The following is a 16792-nucleotide window of genomic DNA, read 5'->3' on the forward strand; positions in this document are numbered from 1 at the left end:
TTATAACCTTTTTAGTCGAAGAAATCTTGAATGAATATAGTAGTTACCAATGAGGTGAAATGGTGATCGTTCTATAAAGTTAGGTGATGAAAGTTTAAAAATGGATAGTAGACTTTGGGCCCAGTGGCTGAATAGTGTGGTCCACATAAATAAAACCTAGATTCAGTCCAGTGTGGATAAATAAAAGTTTACCCGATACTACTAAGTTATCGGGTAAGATGAAATGACTTTACAATGCTCTAGTTCTCAATGCCTTTCAGAATAACGTCGACCAATGACGACAGTTACCTTTGAATTATTCAAATCTTTACATGAGTAGTCTGCTGGAAGTGTAATTAACTGCAATGATTAGTCAGATGTCATTACTCTTTCATTTGTTTGTTTACACATGGGCTGTGTCTGACAGGGGACTGGATTAAATTTATGACGACTTAAACCTATTGAGTTTCTTTTTTATGGATAAAAAGGAGTAGTGTTGTGTTGTTATGAGGGAATGAAACAGAGTGTGGCAAGATATTTTAGGAATTTACGATAAATCCGTATGTACTCAACAATTGGTTCCTGATAGTATGCAGCAATAGATTAGTGAAGTGTACTGTCACCATTTTAACTCCGCCTGTAGCTCTTATAGGGTTGCTGCCGGTCCCAAGCCCGGGTAAAGGAGGAGGGTTGGGCATGGGGTTAGCGTCCCCATCCCGTAGAAAACTAACTCGCTAAAAAAACGCTTACCAGAAAAAATAATCCAAACCATTTTAACTCTGCCCTGGGAGTTAGAAGGTCTTCATTTAGAAGAATTATGACGCTTCATGGTGAAAGCCGAGTTCCTTTGGAAGCCACGAGGCCGATGCCCCTTCTAACAACCAGAGCAAAAATTTTTATAGATACATGGAACGTTCGAACAATGTGGGAAACCGGGAAGACCAGTCAAATATCAATGGAAATGAGGAGATACAACTTAGCAGTACTGGGAATCAGCGAAACCCACTGGACCCAAGCTGGACAGAAAAGGCTAGCTACGGGAGAGATGCTGCTATACTCCGGTCACGAAGAGGACAATGCTCCACACACTCAGGGAGTCGCTCTAATGCTGTCAAAAGTAGCACGAAATGCACTTGTAGGATGGGAATCTCGTGGATCCAGAATCATCAAAGCATCATTCAAAACAAAGAAGGAGGGGATCTTAATGAATATTATCCAATGTTATGCACCCACCAATGATAGCAACGACGAAATTAAAGATCAGTTCTACGAGCGGCTGCAGTCAATCATTGAGAAATGCCCAAGAAAGGACCTAACTATTCTGATGGGAGATCTAAATGCCAAAGTCGGAATAGACAACACCGGATATGAAGATATCATGGGGCGACATGGACTGGGGGAAAGAAACGAAAATGGAGAAAGATTTGCAAATCTATGTGCATTCAACAAATTGGTCATAGGAGGCACAATATTTCCACACAAGCGTATACACAAGGCTACATGGATCTCACCGGACCACACTACAGAGAACCAAATAGATCATATTTGCATCAACAAAAAATTCCGAAGGGCAATGGAAGATGTGAGAAGCAGGAGAGGTGCTGACGTAGCTTCAGATCACCACCTAGTTGTAGCCAATTTAAAACTGAAGCTAAAAAAGAACTGGACAAGTAGACAAACAGCAATACAAAGGTTCAATACAGCCTTCCTTCGAGATACCGACAAACTCAATGAATTCAAGATAGCTCTCAACAACAGGTTCCAAGCCTTACAAGATCTACTGAAAGAAGAAGAAACTACTATGGAGGACAACTGGAAAGGCATCAAGGAAGCATTAACTTCAACGTGTCAAGAGGTTCTCGGTCTAAAGAAATACCATCATAAGGAATGGATCTCTACAGAAACACTGGGCAAGATCAAAGAAAGGAAGAACAAGAAGGCAGTAATAAACAACAGCCGAACACGAGCAGAGAAAGTTCAAGCACAAGCTGAATACATAGAAGCAAACAAACAAGTGAAGAGGGGCATTAGAGCCGACAAGAAGAAATACGTTGAAGAACTAACAACGACGGCAGAAAAAGCTGCTAGAGAAGGAAATATGAAACAGCCTTACGATACAACGAAGAAACTAGCAGGGAAATACAGTAAACCAGAGAGGCCGGTCAAAGACAAAGAAGGCAGGAAAATCACCGAGATTCAACAACAGCGGAACAGATGGGTAGAATACTTCGAGGAACTCCTGAATAGGCCGGCTCCAATGAATCCACCGAACATCGAAGCAGCACACATAGATCTTCCTATAGATGTCAATCCACCAACTACGGAAGAAATTAGAATGGCCGTCAGACAAATCAAGGACGGGAAAGCAGCAGGACCCGACAGCATACCAGCTGAAGCACTGAAATCAGACATCGAAGCAACCACAAGCATGCTTTATCTTCTATTCAAAAAGATTTGGGAGGAGGAACAAGTGCCTATGGACTGGAAAGAAGGACACTTCATCAAGATTCCAAAGAAAGGAGATCTGAGCAAATGTGAAAACTACAGAGGCATTACAGTACTGTCAATACCAGGGAAAGTCTTCAACAGAGTGTTGCTGAACCGGATGAAAGACACAGTAGACGCCCAACTTCGAGATCAACAAGCTGGATTCCGTAAGGATCGGTCGTGCGCAGACCAAGTTGCAACACTACGGATCATCGTCGAACAATCAGTTGAGTGGAACTCATCACTATACATCAACTTCATTGATTATGAAAAGGCATTCGACAGTGTAGATAGGAGGACATTATGGAAACTTCTTCGACACTACGGAGTTCCTGAGAAGATTGTCAATATTATCCGGAACTCATACGACGGACTACAGTGCAAAGTAGTGCATGGAGGACAGCTGACAGATGCATTCCAAGTAAGGACTGGAGTCAGACAAGGCTGTTTACTCTCTCCCTTCCTCTTTCTTCTGGTGGTCGACTGGATTATGAAGACCTCGACATCTGAAGGAAAACACGGAATACAATGGACAGCTCAGAATCAATTAGACGATTCGGACTTCGCAGATGACCTAGCCCTCCTATCACGTACACACGAACAGATGCAGATGAAGACAGCCAGTGTAGCAGCAGTCTCTGCATCAGTAGGCCTCAGCATACACAAAGGGAAAACTAAGGTCCTCAAATTCAAAGCGGAGAACAGCAATCCAATCACACTTGATGGCGAAACTCTGGAAGATGTAGAGTCCTTCACATACCTGGGAAGCATCATCGATGAACAAGGAGGATCCGATGCAGACGTAAAGGCGAGGATCGGCAAAGCAAGGACCGCATTCCTACAACTGAATAACATATGGAACTCAAAACAACTTTCAACCAATATCAAAGTGAGAATCTTCAATACGAACGTCAAGGCAGTTCTACTGTATGGAGCTGAAACTTGGAGAACTACAACAACCACAATCAAGAAAGTACAAGTATTTATAAATAGCTGTCTACGCAAGATACTCAACACCCATTGGCCGGATACCATCAGCAATAGCCTTCTGTGGGAGAGAACAAACCAACTTCCAGCTGAAGAAGAAATTAGGAAAAGACGATGGAAATGGATAGGACATACATTACGCAAATCGTCAAACCGCATCACGATGCAAGCCCTAACTTGGAATCCTGAAGGGAAGCGAAAAAGAGGAAGGCCAAAGAACACATTGCGTCGGATAATAGAAGCAGATATGAAAAGGGTGAATTACAACTGGACGGAGCTAGAAAGGATTGTCCAGGACAGGGTTGGATGGAGAATGCTGGTGAGCGGTCTATGCTCCTTCACGAGGAGTAACAGGCGTAAGTAAGTAAGTAACTGTCACCATTTGTTGAAGTATTTATCATATATTTCAGCATCAAACAATAAATGTATATGTTAATCATGAGTTGTTTATTATTTTGATAGTTCGAATCACGAATCGATCTTAGTTAGACCATCATAGAAAATCTGGAAGCACTGGACGGCCGTCTCGTTCTAGTATGGAACATATAAGCATTGCACAAGTAAGTCATATAGTAAATGTCGGAAATGATTTTTTGAAAAATTGTCGAATAATAAATGAAGTTTCGAATTGCTTTTTAACTTGACGACTGGAATGATAAGTGTTCTTTTGTCTATACTCTGAAAAAGAAATTCATATTTCTATTATGTCCTATGGCTCGCTAAATATCGCGTGACAGACCACCAATCAGAATACTAGCCTCTCTGACCTTGTCCCTGTACTAGACCACTTATTTATCAGCCAGAGCTAGCAGCCTTGAGTCAACTCTGAATTCTTATTTGTCCTCAATATATGTATCTCCTCGCCTAGTCCTGACCATTGAGTCCAGAAAACAATACCAGCCTTTACTATATGAATCGTATGTTTCATACATACGTGGTTTGTATACAAACGGATCAGACTGCACCACATCATAAAATGAAAAATAATAATTATACAAGATCAAGCCAAACGTGGCAATGAGTATAGGATACTGTAACTAATAAACTGGGAATAATTAAAGGGTAGTAAGTCGTATAACAGTAGCCAATAAGTCAAATGAAAACTTATAATAAAAAGAATATGAATATATATATATATATAGTATAGTTACTTAATAGTTATCCAATATATATGTATATCCAATATATGTAATTACAGTCCATAAATAAACCCTAGCAGTTACCATTTATTTATTCTTCGTTCGGATATAACGGTCTGTCGTTTAAAACAAAATGGAAATTCAAGGATAACAACAAATAACATTTTCCTTAGTCATCATCTAGTGGAAAAAATTTCATCTCTGCTATATGGATTATTTCATAAATAATCTAGTTCAGGATAAAGATCATAAATTTTGTACAATACTTAACTAATCTTTTGCGGTATTATACTTTTATTAATGATGAATATAAATCAATCTTTAATAAATCTATTAAAATAAACGGGCATTGAACTGTGAATAAAATTCACTTGCTTAATCCTTAGTACTTACTAAAATCTATCGATTAAATTTTCATAACGATGCTTTTAAGATAAATAACTTAGTATCACCTCGTAGTTTATTAGATGTTAGAGAACTAGAGGTGGTTGGCAGGAGTCTTTAGACGAGAGTTTCATATTAGTCAGTTACTAACGTCTAATCGACTAATATAATTAACACAGTCTTACAAAAAGGTTTATTGCGACAAAAAAAGAACATTGGTAAAATCGCTAACAACTGTTTTGAATGATACGAGCTTCAATCTTCCAGACAACACCAATTACCTACTAACTATAAATAAACATTACTAATGAATACTAACCAGTATGGGACCTAACCCTAATGTCTACTCTTTACGTTTAATATTAAAATAAGGGGGTTGTTACATAAATATTGATTAATATTGAAGTTTAATAAGTTTTCAATCCAAGAAATCAGTACATTAAGAAACAAATAACAACGAAGCTAACTTATTTCTGAAGAAATACTTACATCATTAAAATGTTCTACATAAATACTTAAAAATATATACCAAACTGAGGAAAGATATTCAACAATCTAATATATTTATGAAGTTCATTCAGTTTGAAAGTATAGAAAAATAAACTTTTTTTAAAGAAATATGATTTACATACATAAACACACAGAATTACATAAGAAAGATCAATTTAAATCAGCTGGTTTATAGTACTGAAACTGATTTACCCATAATGTTTAATACAATATTTCAAAATAACTGAAAAAAAAACTTTTTATATCAGTTTATCCATAAATTTTAGATAAATTCACTTAATCAGAATGGGTTTTGTGGAGATTTTTTTAGAAATTTCACTGGTTGAAATCATGAATAAATTGAAGCTAGACCACCAAGGAAAACCTGAAAGCACTGGACGGCTGTTTTCATGGTGGTCTAGCTTCAATTGGCTCATGATTTCAACCAGTGAAATTTACTTAAATTCACAGTTTTGACTCAATTGACCTCGATAATGAACACAAAAACACACAATTACATATACAAAAGGTCACGAATGATTGAAACTCATTGTATAATAATAAGTGTTCCGGATACTTTATGATGATGTAAATAAGAACAAATATTTCTATAATGGCTTCATTATAAAATGTCTGGTTTTAAAAATTCATTTATGAAGTCATTTAGCAAAATCACAAATTACTATTCAAATTAGTTAATGATTTGTATAAGTTTTACTAAGTAATTCTAGATCTTTCACAAAATACAGTTATCAGATTAGTACTTCTTTTTATTTATTCTTGGAGTTGAATACAAATGTTTGCATATTATACTTCACCAGAGGATTGTTGTTTACATTCTTTCAGTTATGTGAAAATTTCTCGAATCACAGTAAAAGGTGAATAAAACAGAGGATTTGCCTTTATTCATTTTACTGGCATGCTATCGGACAGTAATATGACATGCCTCTTTGCACATTGGCTGAATTATAATGTTGATATAACAAACGCTATTATCTATAAATAGCCATGATTTTCTGTACATTATGATTCTTACCCAACAAACACTTCTCCAGCTTTCTTCTGTCTTCTGATTTGCGATTGTGGGGTTCTATACGTTCGAATGTTGTAGTTGTATATCGTATTCTGCGTTGATCAAGTAGCGAACATAACACTGGCGACGGGGTGTAAAAATAACAATACCAATTACTCTTGAACAAGTAGAATCCTTGCTTGAATGTCAGGAAAAACGATATGAACAGTTCCATGTGCGTGTCCTAGAGTTGCTAACGCGACAAGTGGATCTTAGTCACAAAGGACTTAGTGATGATTCATGTAATTCATATACCGATTCCATCATTAACTCTATTCATGAATTTAATTTTGATGGTTCGGTTGGTATTAATTTTGAATCCTGGTTCAAAAAATACGAAGATTTATTCAGGGTCGACCTCATCTTGTTGATGTAGAAGACAACTTGTCAGAGATGAAAGATACAAGTGGTAGCAAGCTTGTATTAAGATAAAAATTGGATTGGTTGCAGTTAGTAATTAACACAGTTAGATACCGGTCAGCTCAGTGATCCAAAGGTTAAGCGTTTGTGTGTGAGAATAAAGGTTCTGGGTTTGAGTGTTTTTGGTACGGGATGGTGGATGCGCACTTCGGAGGAGTCCCATACTAGGACGAAACGGCCGTCTCATGCTTCCAGGTTTTCACTGGTGGTCTAACATTGGTCGATTCGTGATTTTAATAAAAATACTAAAAGATAAGTATAAACAATGAGAATCCAATTGACAAGTTATTGAAGGGACTTTCATAAACACAGTTGGATCTAGTAATGATAGTCTGTTAAGTGATATATCTTTATCAAATTGAACTGTCTGATCACGTAGTCATTTAATTCCTTAAACTTCTATAAATCCTTTCAAATTCTTACAAATATTGCACACTCTTTCCATCTAATTTCCAGTTTTGTGAGTAGGCCTTAGTCTATCTGTTTTCAAATGCTTTTTGTTAATAATTTGCAGTTTTGACAAAAACAATCAAGTCAATGATAACCAGTATGTCATAATTACCACGCTGATTGGTTACTGTCCTTTTTACTTACCTATTTTGTCACGTGTTCTCATGATCATCCTCATCACATTATAAACACAAGTGCTATATCACATTTTTGGCTTCTCCTAGAAATACAAATGTTCACTTATCACGAACTATTTTCTATGTTCTTTTGTTGTAACTATGAGGAGAATCACGATTACTGAAAAAAGGGAAATTACTTGCAAAACTTCAGTCAGCTAGATGCAATATACTTTGCAGTTCTACATAACTCTTGTTTCAACCACCGTTTTCGTTTTCTAGAATGATCTTCAAATGGCATTATGCAAATATATCCCTTCTTATCTGAATTGTTTACAACAAACATTTTTGATTATCCAATATTATGTAGTATCTTGATTCTAATAATGTTCTGTAAAGTTGAAATGAATTTATAAATTATGGCAAGTTTATATTTATTCTGATTTAATTATTATTTGTGTAATTGTTATTCAGATTGAATAGAAGGAATCAATCGTTGGAAAGTTTTAACAAAAGAGAAAGTTTATTGTCCTTTTGATAAATAAATTGTTTGTATTATGTTTATTTACTGATTTAAATAAATCACGGGACAATTTTTGTTTGTAGACTATGAATAGACAAGGAGATAAGCGGTGAAATCATGTTCAACTCAATCAGCTCCAAATGATCAGATAAACATGACAAAAGTTACTACGTGATGATCAATCAACTATAAATACATCTTAGTCCTGTAGGAGGTCAGCCAAAGCTGTAATAGCTCAGTGGTAACGTCTTAGAATGTGAAGCTGGCTGATGTGAGTTCAAATCCATTTGGAAGAATTGTTTTCCTGTAAACTACAGTTACGCTCTGCTGACGTGTCTCAATTAAAACAAAACCTCAGTCAAAAAGAATTTCCCATCGGCTACCTCCAACTATTCAGAATTTCAGTCATTTCTGTAGGTGATAATAGCGATAGTCTTTTTACCATACACTCTTAAAGTATGAGGAGGAATGTAACCCATAATATATCTACTTAGTAAATTATTGACTTACATAGAAAGATTATTACAAAAATGGATTAATTTATCTGAATTCATTGGAATGAGTTTTTCTCTCTGATACTTTAATAAACAATTGCTTCAGAGATACTAAAGATTGAATAAGGACAAATTTACAGTTAATTATTGATTTATACTTCTTTCTTTTTCCTCCTTTTTTAAGAAAAAGCTTATTCGATGTTCTATATTAAGTATTCTAATTAAAATGTCATGCTGAGTCACTATATCATAGTAAAAATAATAGTCTATTGTTTGAATTTATACAGGTCATCGAAATGCGCTTAATTTAAGATGTCGTATATAATGACATGAACTTTACTCTGAATTCTAACAGCGCATATTGTCAGCTGTGCAAAAAAATGTTTCTAAGTACCATTGATGTGTTTGTGTTGGGTTGTAATATGATAAAATATTAAGGTTGTGAAATATCTATGCGGGTACATTATCATTATTGGTATTATTATTAATATGATTTTCGTAGGACTAAAATACAAAAGAACTATATATTGACAAAAGTTATTCAGAATTTGAAGTAAAATGGGATAAATACTGAGAACAAAAGTAATGAACTGTTATAGAGGTGTCAAGTGGGAAGTATGAAGTTTATGACTATAAGATTAATAAACAAGATGAAGTAAACTGAAGTCATTTACTAGTGTTTTGCTCGGATTTAATAAAAATAGCTTTTCAGAGTTTACAATCCTATTCTAACATTCAGATAACATTCTGTTTTGTTATATATGATAAATTCTATTATTGTACTACTCTACAGTTTGTTTCTATTATGGTATACGCTGATTAATACCATAATAATCATGCTATTCTCATTCATATATTTAGCGAAGTAAGTAGAAGGTACGGAAATGATAAAGACGAAACTGAAAGAATGAACATTAAAACAATAATGAAGTTACAAAATCAATTACTAAGGAACCGAAAGTATGAAAACAACCATATGGATTCCTTACAATCTGGAATATGACATGAATGATGCGAAACTAGATAAGATGATGAATTCTAGATTTCACAATGAACAATTACTAGTTCAGAGCATACATACAATAATAGGAGAAATAATGAGCTGTATATTAGCATCGAATGAGGCAAAAACTGCTTAATTAAGTTGAATGAACATTCAGAGCACTTAATACTTTGTAATTCTTAGAAGCTAATTTTGTCCCGAACAGAATTTTAGTTTTTTGGACAAATTTAAATCACGGTTAGATGTTATAAGTTGTTAAATCGTTAGCATCGTTTTTAAAGTGAAAAAGTTCTATTCTATTTGTCTAATACAATGAAAATTCTTCCAGATTATCAGTAAATGTTTAATATATGCCATTGTTTCCTACAAAATTATTGGAATTATTCAAGTGTTTGTTTAGTAAGCCTACATGTATATTAAAAGAACTTAATGAAATTAAAATTGAATTGTGTTAGTTCTTTGATGTGAACAAATCTAGTTAAGTGATGCTGTTTAACGTGGTAAAGAAGAGGAATATGGACAGTTAATGTTTAACGTATCCAAATTTCGACTGATATCGTGAATGGATCAATGTTAGACCACCATTGGAAACCTGGAAGCATTGGAAGACCATTGAGTTTTAGCATCGGACTCCTCGGAAGTGCACATTCAGGATCCCGCACCGAAAGGACTCGAACCTAGAACCTTCGGTCTCGTGAGCGAACACTTAACCTCTCGACTACTGAGCCGGCCTCCAACGGCGTCAATCTCTAACTTCAACAAATTCATTATATTGCGCCATCGTCCACCATTGTCCTCAGTGAGTAACTGTCTCACAGCAGACACGGTTGAACTCCACTGGTCACGGTTTCTCAGTAGAACTCCAAGAAATCCATCTTGAAGCAGTTCATTAGTGAGGAGTCTCATACTAAAACGAAACGGCCGTACACTGCTTACAGGCTTTCAATGGTGGTCTAACATTGATCCATTCATGATATCATTCTAAACTCAACAATTTCCACAACCCTATACTAATATCTAAATACATCTCCTCAAAATTATGCTTTACAAAAACCATTGAAAAGTCCTGGAGATACAGTCAAGTTATATCACGTAAATATGAGTAATTAAAGTTGAACGTCCTTTGAATAAATTATAATTTTAGATTGATGGTTATGTGTTCTGTTTAACGTGTTATTAGTTTAGTACTGACGAACATCCAGTACGGATAACTTGTTACGATTATTTTCTGAATGAAAGTAGTAGCTTAATGAAAACGACTTGATTGTTAAAACAACAGATTTAAGTAATTTTTAGCTCTAACTTTAATTGGAGAACCGTTGTAATCCAGAGACAGTGTGCAATTCTCGATACACAGGAGGTCAAAATCAATACCTAATAGTAGATTCAATAAGACTAAGCAATAAGCTTTGAAGTTTCATAAAAATCAAACAAAACTGTAGAGTACTGTATTGATTAGAATATCAACGTACCAAAATAATGACTAAAAATTATTGGCTTGTTGGTTGAGTTAAAGAATAAAATTTGAAATAAGTAAACAGTATATGGCATAGACTTTATTATCTGCGCTAAAAAATAATATTATTTAATAGGTATGCAGTAATAGCAGTGCCAACAACAAAGATAGAACTAGTGTTAAGAATAGCCGGTTACGTTCACGATACTTATGCATAATAATAATGTGGTGTGTTCTACTTATATTGACATAAGTAGTGTATGATGTTAGTCGTGAACAGAAGGTCTGGCAGCAGAGAGACAAGAGGATCGAACAGTAAAGAATGGAAACAGGATGAAATTTGTATGAAAATGCAAGAACAATGAAGTCGGAGTCATTTTGGGACAATTGGTGGATGTTTTGCAAATTAAGCATTTACTTTATGATTATTAGATTTTATTAACAAGTCCCGTAATTTTGTATAAAATACATTCGATTGTCCCCACCCGTGTTCATGTTCACTACAATAATAACTATTTAGGTATAGAGATGCTATAATATTCCGCATGAAGTGAGCTCTGAAAATCAGATGAATGCTATAATTATCCACATTTTTATATTTAATTCTACTGTTCCAAAGCTGGATAACTAATCAAATAATATTTCAGACTAGTCATTGATAAATGATTATTTGGTTATAAAATTAACTTTTTGTTCACCAGATAACGAACTCAAACTACATTCTCTCTGCTTTGGTCTGAGTAAACGAATAGACTTTATACCATAAAAATATGTTTCAAAACTGCATACATGAACAGATTCTTAATCGCTGAGAAACGCAACTAAACTTGTTAATAAAAGTTGAATAATAGTTTTACAAAATAATTAAAAATGTTGTATAACTTTGTATGCAGACTAGGTCATGGATACTGAACTTTGTTTTTATTCATGTTAAATGAATAAATGAAGTAGAATTCTATAACAAACAAAAGTGTTAGAGAAAGCGAGAGAACATTTCTTTAGTCTTTAAGGGGATTAACTATAAACAGACTATTTTTTTAGGATATTGATCACAGAGATATAACAATTTTTTTATTCATAGAAGTTAAAACTCCTGATATCTGAGAAGTGAAAGCTAATTGTGCTAATTGCAGTTTTGACAAAAACAATCAAGTCAATGATAACCAGTATGTCATAATTACCACGCTGATTGGTTACTGTCCTTTTTACTTACCTATTTTGTCACGTGTTCTCATGATCATCCTCATCACATTATAAACACAAGTGCTATATCACATTTTTGGCTTCTCCTAGAAATACAAATGTTCACTTATCACGAACTATTTTCTATGTTCTTTTGTTGTAACTATGAGGAGAATCACGATTACTGAAAAAAGGGAAATTACTTGCAAAACTTCAGTCAGCTAGATGCAATATACTTTGCAGTTCTACATAACTCTTGTTTCAACCACCGTTTTCGTTTTCTAGAATGATCTTCAAATGGCATTATGCAAATATATCCCTTCTTATCTGAATTGTTTACAACAAACATTTTTGATTATCCAATATTATGTAGTATCTTGATTCTAATAATGTTCTGTAAAGTTGAAATGAATTTATAAATTATGGCAAGTTTATATTTATTCTGATTTAATTATTATTTGTGTAATTGTTATTCAGATTGAATAGAAGGAATCAATCGTTGGAAAGTTTTAACAAAAGAGAAAGTTTATTGTCCTTTTGATAAATAAATTGTTTGTATTATGTTTATTTACTGATTTAAATAAATCACGGGACAATTTTTGTTTGTAGACTATGAATAGACAAGGAGATAAGCGGTGAAATCATGTTCAACTCAATCAGCTCCAAATGATCAGATAAACATGACAAAAGTTACTACGTGATGATCAATCAACTATAAATACATCTTAGTCCTGTAGGAGGTCAGCCAAAGCTGTAATAGCTCAGTGGTAACGTCTTAGAATGTGAAGCTGGCTGATGTGAGTTCAAATCCATTTGGAAGAATTGTTTTCCTGTAAACTACAGTTACGCTCTGCTGACGTGTCTCAATTAAAACAAAACCTCAGTCAAAAAGAATTTCCCATCGGCTACCTCCAACTATTCAGAATTTCAGTCATTTCTGTAGGTGATAATAGCGATAGTCTTTTTACCATACACTCTTAAAGTATGAGGAGGAATGTAACCCATAATATATCTACTTAGTAAATTATTGACTTACATAGAAAGATTATTACAAAAATGGATTAATTTATCTGAATTCATTGGAATGAGTTTTTCTCTCTGATACTTTAATAAACAATTGCTTCAGAGATACTAAAGATTGAATAAGGACAAATTTACAGTTAATTATTGATTTATACTTCTTTCTTTTTCCTCCTTTTTTAAGAAAAAGCTTATTCGATGTTCTATATTAAGTATTCTAATTAAAATGTCATGCTGAGTCACTATATCATAGTAAAAATAATAGTCTATTGTTTGAATTTATACAGGTCATCGAAATGCGCTTAATTTAAGATGTCGTATATAATGACATGAACTTTACTCTGAATTCTAACAGCGCATATTGTCAGCTGTGCAAAAAAATGTTTCTAAGTACCATTGATGTGTTTGTGTTGGGTTGTAATATGATAAAATATTAAGGTTGTGAAATATCTATGCGGGTACATTATCATTATTGGTATTATTATTAATATGATTTTCGTAGGACTAAAATACAAAAGAACTATATATTGACAAAAGTTATTCAGAATTTGAAGTAAAATGGGATAAATACTGAGAACAAAAGTAATGAACTGTTATAGAGGTGTCAAGTGGGAAGTATGAAGTTTATGACTATAAGATTAATAAACAAGATGAAGTAAACTGAAGTCATTTACTAGTGTTTTGCTCGGATTTAATAAAAATAGCTTTTCAGAGTTTACAATCCTATTCTAACATTCAGATAACATTCTGTTTTGTTATATATGATAAATTCTATTATTGTACTACTCTACAGTTTGTTTCTATTATGGTATACGCTGATTAATACCATAATAATCATGCTATTCTCATTCATATATTTAGCGAAGTAAGTAGAAGGTACGGAAATGATAAAGACGAAACTGAAAGAATGAACATTAAAACAATAATGAAGTTACAAAATCAATTACTAAGGAACCGAAAGTATGAAAACAACCATATGGATTCCTTACAATCTGAATATGACATGAATGATGCGAAACTAGATAAGATGATGAATTCTAGATTTCACAATGAACAATTACTAGTTCAGAGCATACATACAATAATAGGAGAAATAATGAGCTGTATATTAGCATCGAATGAGGCAAAAACTGCTTAATTAAGTTGAATGAACATTCAGAGCACTTAATACTTTGTAATTCTTAGAAGCTAATTTTGTCCCGAACAGAATTTTAGTTTTTGGACAAATTTAAATCACGGTTAGATGTTATAAGTTGTTAAATCGTTAGCATCGTTTTTAAAGTGAAAAAGTTCTATTCTATTTGTCTAATACAATGAAAATTCTTCCAGATTATCAGTAAATGTTTAATATATGCCATTGTTTCCTACAAAATTATTTGAATTATTCAAGTGTTTGTTTAGTAAGCCTACATGTATATTAAAAGAACTTAATGAAATTAAAATTGAATTGTGTTAGTTCTTTGATGTGAACAAATCTAGTTAAGTGATGCTGTTTAACGTGGTAAAGAAGAGGAATATGGACAGTTAATGTTTAACGTATCCAAATTTCGACTGATATCGTGAATGGATCAATGTTAGACCACCATTGGAAACCTGGAAGCATTGGAAGACCATTGAGTTTTAGCATCGGACTCCTCGGAAGTGCACATTCAGGATCCCGCACCGAAAGGACTCGAACCTAGAACCTTCGGTCTCGTGCGCGAACACTTAACCTCTCGACTACTGAGCCGGCCTCCAACGGCGTCAATGTCTAACTTCAACAAATTCATTATATTGCGCCATCGTCCACCATTGTCCTCAGTGAGTAACTGTCTCACAGCAGACACGGTTGAACTCCACTGGTCACGGTTTCTCAGTAGAACTCCAAGAAATCCATCTTGAAGCAGTTCATTAGTGAGGAGTCTCATACTAAAACGAAACGGCCGTACACTGCTTACAGGCTTTCAATGGTGGTCTAACATTGATCCATTCATGATATCATTCTAAACTCAACAATTTCCACAACCCTATACTAATATCTAAATACATCTCCTCAAAATTATGCTTTACAAAAACCATTGAAAAGTCCTGGAGATACAGTCAAGTTATATCACGTAAATATGAGTAATTAAAGTTGAACGTCCTTTGAATAAATTATAATTTTAGATTGATGGTTATGTGTTCTGTTTAACGTGTTATTAGTTTAGTACTGACGAACATCCAGTACGGATAACTTGTTACGATTATTTTCTGAATGAAAGTAGTAGCTTAATGAAAACGACTTGATTGTTAAAACAACAGATTTAAGTAATTTTTAGCTCTAACTTTAATTGGAGAACCGTTGTAATCCAGAGACAGTGTGCAATTCTCGATACACAGGAGGTCAAAATCAATACCTAATAGTAGATTCAATAAGACTAAGCAATAAGCTTTGAAGTTTCATAAAAATCAAACAAAACTGTAGAGTACTGTATTGATTAGAATATCAACGTACCAAAATAATGACTAAAAATTATTGGCTTGTTGGTTGAGTTAAAGAATAAAATTTGAAATAAGTAAACAGTATATGGCATAGACTTTATTATCTGCGCTAAAAATAATATTATTTAATAGGTATGCAGTAATAGCAGTGCCAACAACAAAGATAGAACTAGTGTTAAGAATAGCCGGTTACGTTCACGATACTTATGCATAATAATAATGTGGTGTGTTCTACTTATATTGACATAAGTAGTGTATGATGTTAGTCGTGAACAGAAGGTCTGGCAGCAGAGAGACAAGAGGATCGAACAGTAAAGAATGGAAACAGGATGAAATTTGTATGAAAATGCAAGAACAATGAAGTCGGAGTCATTTTGAGACAATTGGTGGATGTTTTGCAAATTAAGCATTTACTTTATGATTATTAGATTTTATTAACAAGTCCCGTAATTTTGTATAAAATACATTCGATTGTCCCCACCCGTGTTCATGTTCACTACAATAATAACTATTTAGGTATAGAGATGCTATAATATTCCGCATGAAGTGAGCTCTGAAAATCAGATGAATGCTATAATTATCCACATTTTTATATTTAATTCTACTGTTCCAAAGCTGGATAACTAATCAAATAATATTTCAGACTAGTCATTGATAAATGATTATTTGGTTATAAAATTAACTTTTTGTTCACCAGATAACGAACTCAAACTACATTCTCTCTGCTTTGGTCTGAGTAAACGAATAGACTTTATACCATAAAAATATGTTTCAAAACTGCATACATGAACAGATTCTTAATCGCTGAGAAACGCAACTAAACTTGTTAATAAAAGTTGAATAATAGTTTTACAAAATAATTAAAAATGTTGTATAACTTTGTATGCAGACTAGGTCATGGATACTGAACTTTGTTTTTATTCATGTTAAATGAATAAATGAAGTAGAATTCTATAACAAACAAAAGTGTTAGAGAAAGCGAGAGAACATTTCTTTAGTCTTTAAGGGGATTAACTATAAACAGACTATTTTTTTAGGATATTGATCACAGAGATATAACAATTTTTTTATTCATAGAAGTTAAAACTCCTGATATCTGAGAAGTGAAAGCTAATTGTGCCTGAGGTTAAA

The sequence above is a fragment of the Schistosoma haematobium genome, chromosome 3 (genome assembly GCF_000699445.3).
Source record: "Schistosoma haematobium chromosome 3, whole genome shotgun sequence".
In the NCBI taxonomy this organism is placed as follows: domain Eukaryota; kingdom Metazoa; phylum Platyhelminthes; class Trematoda; order Strigeidida; family Schistosomatidae; genus Schistosoma; species Schistosoma haematobium.